Here is a 13749-nt window from a genome sequence, read left to right on the forward strand (position 1 = left end):
TGGAAGATGTAGGACTCTCAGCTCCAGCACCACATCTGCCTGCATGCCACCATGGCCCCCATCATGATGATAATGGACTGAACCCCTGAAACTGTTAGTGAGCCACCCAAATTAAATGTTTTCTTTATAAGAGTTGCCACGATCATGGTGTCTCTTCACAGCAATAAAAACCCTAAGATAGAAGTTGGTACCAGGAGTGGGGTTCTAACCCAAGCAGACATATGTCCATTCTTGCAGAAGACTAACGTTCAGTTTCCAGCACACACATGTAGTTCAACACGGTATATAACTCCAGTTCAAAGGAATGCAATGCTCTCTTCTGGCACCTGAGGGCACTTCATGTACACGATGCACACCCATACATGCAGACAAATATCATACACATAAAATAAAACAATAATTAATATATAATTTGGAGTTGAATTATGATATGTTGAAGATTGACTCCCCATTATTCCAGAATATGGTGGTGTTTACAACTGTGGTCCTTACAGAGTAATTAGCCAAGATGAGTTTTCACTGGAGAGAAATGCAGCCCTGAGTGAGAGGACCAGCTCCCCATTACAGGAAGCTATGTAAGGAGGAGCATAGGACAGCACTGTGAGGACAGAGACTAGCTGTGCAGGTGAATGCGATGGAATTCCAAGGACCTCCAGCCAACCACCCCAAACAGGGAACAATCAAAGATGCGTTACAGAATCTAGAAGGAGCCTGGCCCATACCCACAAGTGTGCTGATTTCAAAACTAACAACAACAAATTCGATTGCTTTAAACAATAACGGGGGAGGTTGCTGGCTAAGTGGGTAAAGACACTCAGCAATGAGACTGATGACCAGAGTTCAATTCCCTGGACCCACATGATGGAAGGAGAGAACCCGGTCCCACAGGTTATCTCCTGGTCTCCAAGTGCCATGGCATGTACACATGTAGCACAGACACAATGAATTAGTGATGTAATAAAAACATGGGTAAACAATACATTCAGAACCACCCAGTTGTGGCTCTTTGCTCTGACAGCCTAAGGAAACAAACGAGTGTGAAATATCCTACCGATCTAACCCACGAAGCAAGTTATTTATGATGGGAAGTAAACCTGAGTTGGCCGAGCTATTTGACAGGGAGGGTTGACTTTGCTGCTTAGGCTGAGTGGAGGGCTGTATCCATAAAATTTAATGAGCTTAATCAGCAGCTTGCATTTGATTATGGATACTTTACACATGGGGAAGGAAATGTAATGTTTTATCCAAAATGTTATCCTGGCAAAGGCATATTAATGAGTTTTAATTTTCCCCGTCTTCTAGATTTATCTTGTTAAGCAAGCTGCCTCTCAGCAAAGGGATGGAAGGGATGTTCAGGAGTGACTAGGTTTTTATTACATATTTTGGCTGTATTCTCCCAAGTCTTCAGGAAGTAGTCAATCTTTTGGTAAATTATGATCACCCAAATGTTTTCTTTGTTTTCAACAAAACTGAGAAAATCTAAAGCACATGCATGATTACTGATTTGTGATTAAAAGTGTGTTTTATGCTGATCCACTGTGATTTATAGCATATAACTAATTAGTTATTGCTTGAATTTTAGCACGGTTTAGGATCAATAGATCCTCACAGAAGTGCCCTTGGTGCCCATGAGGATGAAAACTTGACACAATTTCTGTCTTCTTCTGGTTTCAAGTCACTCACATCTGAAGCAATTTGATAAGGCAGCCATGATTTAATTGGGACACACTTTTCCAACAACATCACGTCTTTCCCTTTAATAATTACGTACATCAAGTTCAAACCTGATTTGAAACAGGCACAAGTGTTTGGAAATGTAGGCATGAACGCTGCTTGTGACTGTACATGGAGACAAAAGAGCCCAGTGGTTTCAGAAAACAACAACAACAACATTAAAACATTTCAATTCAGATATTCTTTTACTGTAAAGAATGAGGTGAGTGACCATTCTCCATTTATAAGAGACTATTTGGACAAAAAAAGGAGAAGCAACAGCAATTCGGGGAAGCGTGGATGTAGGAGTCCAGCTACGAAAGTATTTTCAAATGAGTAATGGACTTCCACAGTCATCACACAGCACTTTGGTCCCTTGAGATACATGTGAATAGAGGAGACATTTTTAATGCTACTGCTGTGGTTCTTGAGAAGAAATTTTCTTTCCAAATATGTAAACAGAATTTTTAAAATTAGAGAGCAGCTTAACAAGTACAAAGAAGGTAGTTGTCTTTCAAAGTCTCTGCAGGAGCTTTGATCCATCCCCCATAATCCATTCTCAGTCTCCTGCTAACAAGGGACTTTCCTTCTTGTTCTTTGTAATTGGGAATGGCAGACTTGAGGCAGTGTGTGCTGGGCTGCTTCTGTGCTTTTGGGGAGAGTGGGGTCAACCCTGGGCATCTGACTAGAGGTTCTGTACTAGCTGTCCAACTGAAGAACTCTATGTGTGGTGAGCGGGAAGGGGACAGATCCACGGGTTAGAAACGTACTAATGAGGGAGACACATGTTTGGAAAGGAATTCTGGCTAAAGGCAAGCACACTGGGAGAAGCAGAGCAAAAATAATCCAAGTATTTGTAAGTGGGAAATGCCTGCCGTGTTTCAAATGAAATGATAGGGAAACAATCACAGTTCTTCTCCTTTGGGACAGGGTTTTGCTGTGTAGCCCAAGCTTGGCCTCAAACTCACAGTCTTTCCTGCCTCTGTCTCTGGAGTGCAGAGATGAGAGGGAATGTCACTGCACCTGGTTTAGACTTTTAAAGAGGATATTCATTTTTCAAACATCCTAAAATCGTCTATACAGACAAGATGTTGCCAAGAAGGACAGAAACCTCAGTGGACCTCAGACTCCATTGAAAAGCCACAGGCCAGAAAAGAGTGTGACATTTCATGGATTCTCAAGGGAAAGTGTGTATAGGGGACTAAGGACTGATTTTACACCCAGTCAAATTCTGACCATGTGTAAATGATGCATTGAATACCAAAGGACCAAGGGATCCTTGTTAGAATTAATGCACCGGCTGGGGCAATGTAGTGATGCTCAGCAGGGAACATGGTTTCTGTCTTTCTGTGCAAGCATGCATGAGGGGCTAAGTTCAGACTCTCAACACCCAGGAGAAAGCTGGGAGTGGAGGCAAGTGCCTGTAATCCTAATGCAGAGACAGAAGCATACATGGGCCTCACTGGACAAGCAGTATAGGTGAATTGGTGCACATCAAGTTCAGGGTAGACTATCTCAGTGGTTCTCAACTTTCCTAATGCTGTAACCTTTTAATACAGTTCCTTATGTTGTGGTGACCCCAACCATAAAATTATTTTGTTGTTACTTCATAACTGTAATTTTGCTACCTTTATGAGTCATATGGTATTTCTGATGATCTTTCGTGACCCTGTGAAAGTCCTTCAACTCCCAAATGGTTGAGATGCACTGGTTGAGAAATGCTGCTCCATCTCAAAAAAGTGGAAAGTAAGCTTCTGGCCTCTACACACACCTGCATGCAAGCGCGCGCGCACACACACACACACACACACACACACACACACACACACACACACACACACACTCACATATACGGGGTGGGGGGTGGGAGATCCACATGCAGGCACACGCAATTAGACATCTATGATTTCATTGAATTCTCCCGTGTGGGGAGGTAGTTACAGACAGTGTGTAAGGTAAGCTGACTAAGCAAGACAGCGCCCCCTAGGCACATGAAGAATGATGGTGTGTATCGGGTTGCAAAGACAGGAGTTACACTGTAAAAAGTTCCTATGTTGATAAAAATAGTGATCTTAAACCAAGAATCTGCCCACTTCTTTATATATCTGGGACAATAAGGAAGGAGAAGAAATAAACTCCTTCTTGACTTTATAATTAAAGACGTGCAAGTTTTAAAATGCTTCAGGGCATACTCCAGTGGGACTTAAAAACAGCAGACAGAAAAAAAAATTAATTACACAGCCCATGTAGTAAGAGAAAACAAAGCCAACGGGCATAAAGTGAGGCTGTGTGTAAGGCAAGACGAGAGAGACAAAGTGGATCTTACCAGTCATGTCAAAGGGTAAGATCTGTGAGCAATGCCAGTGTTCTGTGAGCCCTTGGGTGTTCCAGAAGCTGGGTTCAGTGAGAGTGAGGACTCCTGGGTCCCCTGGTGCCTATGAAGAGGAAAGATCTTCAAGAGTGGAATAAGGAGCTGGTGTAGCTGCAATGCCCCATGACGTCTGCCTGAGACCTTGCAGTGTGTATCTCCCAGCTTGAGGTTTCACGTAAGAAAACCCTGCGGCATGCTGCCTCAAGGCACAACCTATAAACAACTGCAGTGAGTTGCTAAAAACCTAAGGGTGGGAAAATGGATATGCCATTAAAGGAAGGGGTGGCCATATTCATCTAAAATGCTGCAAAATCCATTAAGTAGGAGAAAGGGCAATTTAATATTGACAAATTGTATTATTCACAAGGGAAAATTTATAAACCATATTAATGCAAATAAAAATACATTAAAGAAATTACCAATGATTTTGGTAAGTACCCCTTACTTTTCTCTCTTTCTCTCTTCTTCTTCCTCTCTTCATCATTCTTTGTATCATAATTTAGGAGACATTTATAAATGTTAGGAACAGATAATATATAATATGAATAAATTAAATAAAGTCTTAGAAGTCAAAATTAAAGCTTACATCATCATTTGCCATTAAAAGATAAATTACTAGAAAGGTGCCCTGTGTCGACACACTTGAGTTTTGGTACAGTAGTTAGGATATCTGCATTATGTTTATTTTTCCACCTGTCCTTTTCAGATAAAGTGTTATTACAATCAGTATAAGAAACGTCAATGTGTATGGGTGCTTCAAAATTTGCTTAGTAACACTGTGAAAACGGTTGAGAACTCAAAGCTGGCGGAGCTGACCCAGGCCTTTTCTGCTTCTGTAGCTCATCCTTCTGTTTGGTCAAACTATAGTTCTTCAGTGTCTGTAACAGTTCTTGATGCTGAGGGTCTATAGAAACAGAATTGACCTGGACTGGCTAAGCAGCTCACACAGACGGTGGGGAAGACAACTGCGTGCGAGTGCGTGCATGTATGTGCGTATGTGTGTACAATACATACTTACACATATACACAGATACATGTATATGTATACATATATGTATATATTTACACATACACACATGTGATTTGTGAGAAGACTAAAAGCAGAAAGAAGTCTGGGGGGTGGGAGGGGGATGCCCTGTGAGATCTGGGAAGCAGTGAAGAGCCAACATGCAACAGTGGGAAGGGAGCACCCTGCAAGGGGCAGCCTGTGTGGAAGCCTCTGAGCAGGTTTCTCCGGTAACTGAACAGTCACCTCATCGGGAGTTTGCGGGCAAGAGGGAAGGAGGCAGCCCTGAGTGTAGATGGATCAAGGCTTGAGAGAGCCTAAAACTCTATTAGCTTGCTCAAATTTTATTTCAAGCAATTAGAAAGATCTCAGAGGATATTGATCAAGGGTTTAACGTCATCTAATTTATGCCTTGGACTGTTGCCTAGAGAAATGGTTGGGAGGGAGAAGGAAGGACGGTTGGAGAGCCTCTCATACAGTGGGACGGTGGCTGCAAGGGGCTTTGGAAGAGAATGGAGGGACTTGAAGGACTCCCAGCTGAGTGTGGGAAAGGGAACCCCGGGGAAGGAGCTCCGGGTTCACTGTGATGTGGAAAGGCTCTTCGCTGTCTGCTCTGTGTAGGTAGTGAAGGGTGGTGTGGTCTTCTGAGCTAAGAACCATTACTTAGTATTTTTAAGATACAAAGAAAAACAAATGAGATTACAAACAGCAGAATGAGATGGACGACTCTTTAAAAAAATATTTTCTGTGTTTGTGTGTATGTCCACGTGTGTATGTGAGTGTTCTCATTTGTACATGCATGGGCAAGTTGTTGTGAGCCATCCTGTGTAGGCAGCAAGCACTCTTAACCCCTGAGCCACCTCTTCAACCCTTACAAGGACTCTAGAAAAGGGACACCTTTTCTTCCCTCCCTCCCTCCCTCCCTCCCTTCCTCCCTTTCTCTCTTCCTTGCATTTTTCTTTCCCTTTTTGTCTTCCTTTCATTGTTTTGAGACAGTCTTACACTGTACATCAGGCTGGTTTTGAACTTACAATCTCACAAAACAGCACCACTATCTATCTAGCATGTAGACCAGAAAACAGAGAGTCTTCCCAGCATCATTTCACTTCCTTTTTGCTGCTTTGAGACAGTCTCACACTGTAGCTCAGGCTGGCTTCAGACTCACAGCCTCCTCCTCCTTTTGAGTGCTGGGATAACAGGACCTCGCTGCCACCCTTGCATCTTACAATGCATTTTACTTAGTGAAAGAAGCCAGTCCACAAAGGCTAATAGTGGTTTAGATTATAGGACAGCATCTAAGGTGAGAAATACAGCAATAATAAAAAGGACCAGTGGCTTACTGAGGAGACTGGAACAGAATGTGAATGAAAACAAGAGGGTTGTTGTTGTTTGTTGTTTGTTTGTTTTTGTTTTCAGGGGAGTGGAGCTGTTGTGTATCATGGGGCCTTTGCCATGATATAATGTACCTGTCAAAATCCATAGGGTTTTATAGCATGATGTATGAGCATTTGGAAATCACCAGTCAGGTTCTAGCTTTTAATTTTTATGTGTGTGTATGGGGGGTATAGGCCATAAAACCAGAAAGCAGAACACGATGAAGGCAGCAGAGGGAAAAGGCTACTGGAATACACGTGTAATGAAAGCAGAAAGGGGTGCTGGGAACAAGAAAGATCATCAGGAGGAATCATTGGTCTGGGGCTCGGGCGGGGGGCGGGGGCAGGACAGGAGGCCCAGTGACAATGTGCATGCATATGGAAATGTTCGGTGAAAGCTGTTGCTTTGCATGATATTTTGAAAAACAAACTGTAAACTTTAGAAAGCTCACCTGGGGACTAGAGATGGTTCAATGACCAGATAAACATATTGCTCTCCCAGAGGACCAGAGTTCAGTTCCAAGCATCAACTTTGGGTGGCTCACAAGCACCTGTAACTCCACTCCAGGTCATCCATCCTCTCCTGGACTTGGAAGGCAACTGCACTTAACGTGTGCAACCCACCCACCCATAATTAAGAATAAAAAATGAATATTAAAGAAAGAGACTAACTGGCAAATGAAATTGTGGAGAGCCCTGTGCCGGAGCCCAGAGAGCTGCTTCCTAGAAGGGCTGGATGGACAGATCCCCTCTGCTAGAGTGATGGATTAGGGGGTAGACTGCTGAAGGGGAGCCTGGTTTCCTGACTGACCTTCAAGTCTATACACTCATTATTTTCTCCTCCAGTGCCATCTAAGCCAGTGATCTCATTCAGGGCAGCTTTCAAGCCATGTGTTTGTTTTTGTTGCTTAATCGCCAACATTTAGTTTGGGTCTTTTTTTCTGTTCTATTTGTCTAATATTTTCCCATTTTCTTCAATTCTCATCATGTACATGTTCACCTTACCTTCTGAATGATTAGAGCATGTTTTTTTAATAGACACTAGCATCTGTGTTTGGTAATTCCATCATCTCTATCACTCTGTCTTTGTTGCCATTCATTGAGTCTTTATTTTTAGTTTATAGATTGCATTTTCTTTAGTCTTCTCATGTAAGGCAATGTTTGCTTAGATGCTGCTAGTCGTTAAGAAGTTTGCATTATTGGAGGTTGTTTTGCTGTATTCCTTTTACATATCTTTGGGTATCCTTTTAGGGGGTGGCTGTTAATTTGCATGAAACTAATTTGATCTGTTTGCAGCTAGCTTTAAATAGCAGCATTTAGGAAGCAGAATAATTCTAAGAGTATACAAACTTAATAACTAAGATTGAAATTAGCAGAGTTAAACACTAGCAGGACTAAGAGAGGGATGAAAAAAGTATACATTTGCAGCTGGAGAACTCAGCAGTTATCTCTCAGCAATCAATGGAATGAGTTAGATGTAACAATCAGTAGAAGACGGGAAGATTTGAAAACACTGTCAAACCAACTTAGTATAACTAATATCACAGAATGCAGAACTCAATACTAGAAAACGGGGATGGCTGAAATTGCTAGCCCAGTCTTCCAAATTAAAATAAGGAAAATGAACATGAATAATCAATGGAAAGGGAATAATAAATACAAGAGCAGAGATCAATAACGGAAAACTAAGTCAGTTGCTGGGGAAGCTCAGTGAGTGTCTACTTACATTGAGTGCGGAAAAAATTGAAAAAGGTGCGGAATACCGTTATCAGAAACGAGAGGACATTTCTACAGCTCTTATAGACTTCCCAACATAAACTGGGAATACTGTGAACCATTTTAGATCAGTAAACTTAACTTAGGTAAAATGGAGGGAGGCTTTAAAGACATGGAACTTTCTCAAGAAAACTAGATATCCTAAGTAGCTCTGTGGCACCCATCGTAGCGCCATGGTGGTTCCTACCCAGCATTGAAGAAGGAAAAAGCCTCTATGAAATTCTATGAAATCACAATTCCCCTTATATCCAATCAAGAAAAGCCAGGGTGGGGGAACTCTTCACACTGTCTTCCTCATAAGTACACATACATACTATCTGGCTACTTTTCTGTTGCTGGCTAGGAGTCAATTACGCAAAAGCTAAAGTCTGGCTCTGACTTGCTGGATGGAGTTGGGGCGTCAATGGCAACTGTGTTTCCTGTTAATTTCTTCTACTAGGCCTGCAGCACACCTAGTTTAAAACTCCCACTACAAGTTCAACATTTCTAAGGGCTAGTATCAAAATAAAAATGTTAAAAGAATGAAAAAAATAAACAAATAAAAATAAAATGCTAATCAGTTTAGAACTAAATTTGAATCCTAATCTTATTAAAGCCACTAACTTGTTATAAAAAAAAGACATGCAAGTTAATAGTCAGTCATCTTATAAATGATCAAATTCTTTAATATATTCAAAACTATGCCCATAACCATGTTAAATACAAATGGAATTTATTTACAGGAATAAGCTTTATTTAGCCTCCTGTATCTGTTTTCAAGGTTAAGCCTGAAGCAAATAACTAAAAACAAATAAGTTTTTAAAAACCAGATATTCTTAGTAGATGCCTCTCAAAACTTTTCAGAGATCTTCTGGATATGGCATTTAAAATCCTTAATGAGAAAAAGCTTTCTATGATAGACAGAAATTCCATTTCCTAGCAGTGACTAAGGTCTCCAAAGAAGATACAGACTTGGATTGTGGTGACAAGAATTGCTGGGCAAAACTGTCCAATGCCTCACCTGCTGCCAAGGCCCTAAACAAACTATAGACACTTTTGGATTGATTGCCCTACCCTGCCTATGTCAAGGTAGGCCAGTTTTCTCAAGTTTCTCCTCCACAGGAAAATCTCTCAGACCTTCTGGATCTGACAGCTAAAGGCCTATATTATTCTGTGCAGCAGCAGCTAAAGATGCAATGTTGTCCCATGTGGCAGTTGAAAACTGACCTCTGCCCCCAGTGAAACTGCCCCTGGAGTCTAGGGTAACTGTCCAGGTAATGGTGGACATTAATCTGCCATTTTAATTGATATAGAGGCCATTTGGATTATACTTCCTACTATAATTTATCCTTCTCAGATCTCTGATGTTTTTGATGGCTAGTGTTGGGAGTCCCCACAGGTCAGATGTTTCAATCTACCATAGCTTAGCTGCTCTCCCTAGGCTCGGCACAATATGGAGGACTCCCTCCCCCACCCCAGTGGGGGCTTCCTGCTCTCTACCTAGCCTTATCGGGAGAATGTATCTAGGCCTGGGTGCCTGACTTATCTCAAGGATGACCCTTGACACACTTCTCTGCAAACGCTCGTCCCCTGCTGTCCACGAGGTAATTAAGTATCATGCTGCTACTAATCTAGCTATATGATAGGAGCATGCCACCTATTGCAAATTAGGATTTACCCCGGCTACCACCCCGATCCTATATGTCCCCTGTACTCTGGAAAAAAGTTGAGCTCTCTCACTGAAGTCACATCCTGGACAGGTATTTCCACCACATTCACAGGCCATCCGAGGCTCTCTGTTGTCACTTCTGCCCCTTTGTCCTTATGGACTCGTGGCCAATGGACTACAGTGAAAAAGGAGACCCCACGGGCCAGCTGTAGCTTTATCAACTTAACAACAGCTGCCTGGTTGATGGATTTCAAATATAAAAAGTCAACACTTGTTTTTCTAGAGCTTTTAGGTCTTCTGATGAAAAAGGCAGACTCAGAGACGGGTTTGCCTTCCTAACAGTCTTCACATAAAAGGATGAACAGTTTTCTTTTTTCCTCTTTTTTTTTTTTACTTTTTACTTTTTTATTTTATAATTAATTTAATTTTACATATCAGCCATAGATTCCCCCATCCTCCCTCCTCCTACCTCCCAGCCCCCCCCATCCACCCCCCATTCCCACCTCCTCCAAGGCAAGGTCTCCCCTGGGGAGTCAGCCCAGCCTGGTAGATTCAGTTGAGGCAGGTCCAGTCCCCTCCTCCCTGCACCAAGAATGAGCAAAGTGTCCCAGCATAGGCCCTAGGCTCCAAAAAGCCAGCTCATACACCAAGAACAGGTGCCAGTCCCGCTGTCCGGGGGGCCTCCCAAACAGTTCAAGCTCATCGACTATCTCACTTATCCAGAGGCCTGATCCAGTTCCATGGGGGCTCCTCAGCTGTTGGCTCATAGCTCATGTGTTTCTGCTAGTTTGGCTATTTGTCCCTGTGTTTTTCCAATCATGGTCTCGATCTCTCTTGCTCATACAATCCCTCCTCTCTCACCGATTGGACTCCCGGAGCTCCACCTGGGGTTTGGTCTTGGATCTCTGCATCTGCTTCCACCAGTCACTGGATGAGAGTTCTGTCATGACAGTTAGGGTGTTCGGCCATTCCATCACCAGAGCAGGTCAGCTCAGGCCCTCTCTCGACAATTGCCAGTAGTCTACAATGGAGGTATCTTTGTGGATTTCTGGGGACCTCTCTAGCACTCCACCTCCTCACATTCCCATGGGGTCTTCATTTATCATGGTATCTCTTTCCCTGTTCTCCCACTCTGTTCTTGATCCAGCTGGGACCTCCCATTCCCCTAAGCTCCCTTTCCCCCGACACTTGCCCTCCATTACCCACCCTCATGCCCAGTTTGCTCATGTAGATCTCATCCATTTCTCTGTCACTGGGTGATCCCAAATGCAACTTTTCACTATTCGCTTATTTAAAAGAACTTACTTGGCAATGACTGCTCTCAGTAATCAACCACTTGTGTTTAATGATAAATAATTGGATTTTAAAAATGTGGTTTATATGTTTAAAAGTCTAAAAATAATTTAAAATATGTAAATGCAAGTTATAAATATCTGGGGATATGAAAACTTAAATAAGTTTTAAGGGTCTAAAAGTGATTTAAAATTTAAAAAGAGTTTCAGAATTCCTTGCCCCTCTTTGCTTTTGTTATAAGATTTCAAAAGTTCAGAGTTTTAACATTGATCAATGGAGTTCTGATAAACTGGTAAAATACTGACTACTATTATCAGTCACAAACTAAAGACTTGGAATTTTCTTTACTTGTCTTTTAAGTATAGACTTAAAAGTGCTTCTCATCATGCTAAAAATATCTCTGTCTAATCTATATATCCAACCCTCTGGGTAGAGAAGAGAATATTCATGCTTTTTAATCCAAAGCCACAGCTTTTGCTATGACTCAAAGGCATAAGTCTACTCTAGTTGTTTTACAGACATCTTTAGATGCTTTTCCTACAATGTGGATTTCAATACAGATGACAAAGAATGGTGATGCTTATGTATCTAAAACTTTTATCTTTTTGTAATCTTAAAGATTCATATAAACTTCAGGAAATTGCAACTTGAATCCACTGCTACAGGTCAAATGGACTCCAGATAAGCACTCCTGTCATGTCAATCAACAACAATTGGCTTCCCTGCCTATTCCTGAGGGGGAATGTTCCAAATATAAGAATTTTCCTTAAGTTCCTTAACTTTAACTTCTGTCCCTAGTCTAGATCTGTCTCTGCAGATTTCCACTCAGCTGGTAGACACTATCCAGGAAACAGTTGTGGACTACAAACTGCTCCAATTGCTATGAGCCGTGGACTTGCTGAAAGCTGATGTGAACCAGTCTAGCTGACATGATTGCTCCCTGTCTCTTCAGCTGGGTCAGCTAACCAGATGCTTCTGATGAATGTCCCATTGTCTGAATCCCCTCTCTGCCTTTAAATAACATTCTAGCCTTCCTAGGCCCTAACAACAACATCCTAATTTCTGCTGAGAAGCAGTTGTAGAAGAGAATACATCACCCCGTATCCTCAACAAAGGCTGGAATGTTTGATCCAAAGGAAACTTCCTGGCAGGGAGTACAAAATGACTGTATATAATGCTTATTGGCATATCAGGCTCTCTTATTGTCAAAAGGTACCTGTTAAAACCAAATAGACCAAAATCTATCAACAGGTAAATTCATTAGCTAAAAAAGTTCTACAATATGATAAGGCATTCAATCTGCTCTATGTAGAACAAAGAAGATGGCTTTAAAATAATTTATTCTAATCAGTCAGATGTAATCAGACAGCCCCTAGGCATGATACAAATTTTGTCTCTTGCAAAACAGAAAATACTATCAGCCCATATAACAGATAAAAATGACTGTTCCCTATCAAGGATTTGAAGGGGACACATAAGACAAGGGGGGAATATTGGAGGAACCTGACTCCCTCTTAAGATAAAAAGCCATCTTACTACAAGGTCAAAATAAATTCATTACTGTTTTCTGTAAAACTTAGATTTGACCAGGTCTTTACCCATTTTCTGGAATTTGACATGTCCCACACCCTATACCCTGACATCTACCCTGATAGGATGTTCTGCCAAATAATTTTGAAATGGTCAGTCACGTTCCTATGTAACCAAAATTCCTCTGGAAATCCCCAACCCTTGAAAACCTATTACTCTAACAGTTTTGAGGGCTATATAAATCCCACTGTCTCCTCTGTTTGCTGCTATTTTTTCAAACCACACTTTAAGGAGATATCTCTGTCTGACAGAAAATAAAGCTTGTGTAACTTAACCAAAGAATCTGGGTAATCGTCTTTATTCTCTTTGGTGGGATTAATAGTATCCCAAGCTAATGGACAAGAAGACTCAATTTGTCAATATTTCTCAAATTGACCTATAAGTACAATGCCATGTATTACCAACTAAAACATAAGCAGCATCTTAAAACAAACTGAACAAGTGGATGCCAAGAATATCCAAAACGGACTTTGTAAAAATGAACAAAATTGACAGATCTACTATTTCCAATATCAAGAATTGTTTAAAACTACAATGACTGAGACCATGATATTTGTTCGGTCTCAAGCCCAGGACAGATCTCAATTAGTACCTATGCCTCCTCCTAGCTCCCCCAGCATCACTCAGTACCTGTGTCTCCTCCCAGCATTCCTCACCCTGGGCCCCCACCCTAAACCTCTTCCTCTGAGGGACTGGGCTTCTACTTCCCTTCCCCTCAGCCTGATCCCTATATAACTACCATTTTGGCGACACCAGCCTTTTGGTCTCTTGGCCCAGGCTGCTCCCCTTGGTAGGTGCCTCCTCTTTTGCTTCCCCCTCTCTCCTCTCACAGTCTAGTTTAGTCTACTGAAGCCTAGACTTTCCCCTCTGCCTGCTTTCTCCCTTGCTTTAGGAGTAGGCCTGTCTTTCTCCTTTTATTTTGTTTTTTTTGTTCAGTATTGAGAGTATACAGACAGACATATTAACTGGAGGGACAGAA

This window comes from Peromyscus leucopus, chromosome 1 (genome assembly GCF_004664715.2).
Source record: "Peromyscus leucopus breed LL Stock chromosome 1, UCI_PerLeu_2.1, whole genome shotgun sequence".
In the NCBI taxonomy this organism is placed as follows: Eukaryota; Metazoa; Chordata; class Mammalia; order Rodentia; family Cricetidae; genus Peromyscus; species Peromyscus leucopus.